Raw genomic sequence first — 2,331 nt, forward strand, 5'->3', positions numbered from 1 at the left:
TTTTGCCCCCATTGCCGGACAGATTTCCTATCCAGGTGGTCCAGTCTGGCTTCCAGTATTTGGGGATATTTATTACGCTGGACTCCTCACTTAGATTCGAGCGCAATCTCCTCCCCCCGCTTCTTAGACTGCGACTAGATGTGGCCCGTTGGCGTAAGCTGCCCCTGTCTCCTCTGGGCAGGGCAGCCCTTTTTAAAATGATGTCCTTGCCGCGGTTCCTCTACGCACTTCAGAATTCTTATGACGACGTTCCCGCTACCTATTTCCGAGAGATCGAGAGTCTTCAAAGACAACTGATCTGGGACGGGCGTCCACGTATTGCCCTTGCGAAACTCACCATCCCTTGGTATGACGGGGGCATGGCGCTCCCCAACATCAAGAGATATTACTGGGCTGCCCAGCTATCTGCCATCAACCACGCGATGTATTCACCGGGTCGGGATCCGGCCTTTGAGATGGACAAACGCCAGCTGCCGGGAGGGGACTTTAATAGAGCGCTTTATTCTAGATCGGCCGGGCGCCATCTTGTGGGCCCATCCAGGATCGCAGTCACTGTGTGGCGCGCCGCGCATGTGAGTTTGGGCTGGGAGGATCGATTGACACTGGCGACTCCGCTTTATGCCTCTGAACGTTTGGGGTGTCTCTGGTCTACTAAGGGATTCGACCGCTGGGATATGATTGGGATATGTAAGGTGGGTGATGTCTGTGCGAAAGGTAGCGTGAAGTCATTCCAGACCCTTAAGGCAGAATACGACTTGAGTGATAGGTAGTTTTTTCGGTATCTGCAGGTCCGGCATGCCCTGGCCTCAGTTCTAACTCCTGATGTGACCCTGCCCGAGTCTTCCCCCCTTGAAGATCGTATACTAGATGGACACCTGCCTGATAGTACTATCTCCCTTATTTATAAAAAATTGATTCATAGTCGCGCCGACCTGTTGGTCCGCCTAAGGGAGCTGTGGGTCGGTGACGGATTGGAATTGGATGACGAGGATTGGCAGTCAGCACTCTCTTCTCCTAAGGAGGTAGCCATTCCCGCCCGTCTTCGTTTGGTGCAACTTAAGATCCTCCAACGCGTGTATGTAACTGGTCCGCGCCTGGTTGTTATGGGTTTTTCCCCGGATGGCTTATGTAAGCGTGGCTGTGGGATGAGTGCTACCTTTATGCATATACTTTGGGAATGCCCGTTGGTGGCGGCCTACTGGATTGATGTACTTGATGTGATGACTGTCGTGACTGGTGTTGCCCTGCGGCCTGAGGCCCGACGATGCCTGTTGAACGTGTGGGAACCCACCGATTATTCTGTGGCTCAGACCAGATGGGCAACCTTGGGGTACATGGTCGCGAAGCGGGACATTGCGCAACTTTGGGGCGCATCCAGACCTCCGGACGTTTCGGTGTGGGAGGATAACATGGACTGGTCCATGTTTCGAGAGAAGACCGTCTATGTGGCTAGGGGCAGACCCAGGGCGTGGACTAAAATTTGGGGTCAGTGGAATGCATATCGTGGAGACATTTGTACCCCTCCCTTGGTTGACACATCCGATGTTACCCTGTCTCCCTAGGCTGACGTTCCCGAAATTTTTCATTCTCTTTTTTAGGATTTTCCTGTCCTCCCTGCTGCCCCCCCCCCCCTCGGCCTTGCCGAGTCTCATTGATTTACCTTTATTTTCCTGATTAGTGTACTTCCCCTCTGTCGTTTGGGCTGACGTGATTGCTACATTCGCCTTGTTTTGGTTTGTTATTTTAATGTTTAAGACATAAAACTGTTGTGTCCTGTCATATGCTTTGTGCAATATTTAATCTGTGATTTGGGCCTGGCCACGGAGATTGACGTTTACTACATGGTACGTGCTTTGCGAATTAGCGGCCAGCCCGTGTGGTTGTAGGCCCATCTCTGTACTTTTTATCCGATTGCTCAATAAAAGTTTTTAACCCAAAAAAAAAAAAAAAAAAAAAAGAAATCCAGTCCTTATTTAGGCATAGCCCATGCTACCCAAATACAGGCATGGCTACTTCCATCCGTTCATCTAAGTCACAAAGAGTTCTTGGAAAACCAGACTCTTAAGCCGTTAGGGACTTTCCCTTACTTGGATATTGATTTCTCCAAGAACTCATTTATTATGCATGAGCATCTATTCCTTAGGGGTTCATTCATGACTTTCATATGCCCAAACTTCACGTCAGTACTGGCATTCCTAAAACACCTTCAAGGTATAAATATACCTTCACTTGCTATGGCAAAGCACCGTGTGGTTCGGTGCAGTTTGACTACCTACTTGCACTACGCAGCTTGCAACAGCAAGTCCCGAAGGAAGCCAACTCTCCAGCTGA

This window comes from Lissotriton helveticus, chromosome 9 (assembly GCF_964261635.1).
Source record: "Lissotriton helveticus chromosome 9, aLisHel1.1, whole genome shotgun sequence".
In the NCBI taxonomy this organism is placed as follows: domain Eukaryota; kingdom Metazoa; phylum Chordata; class Amphibia; order Caudata; family Salamandridae; genus Lissotriton; species Lissotriton helveticus.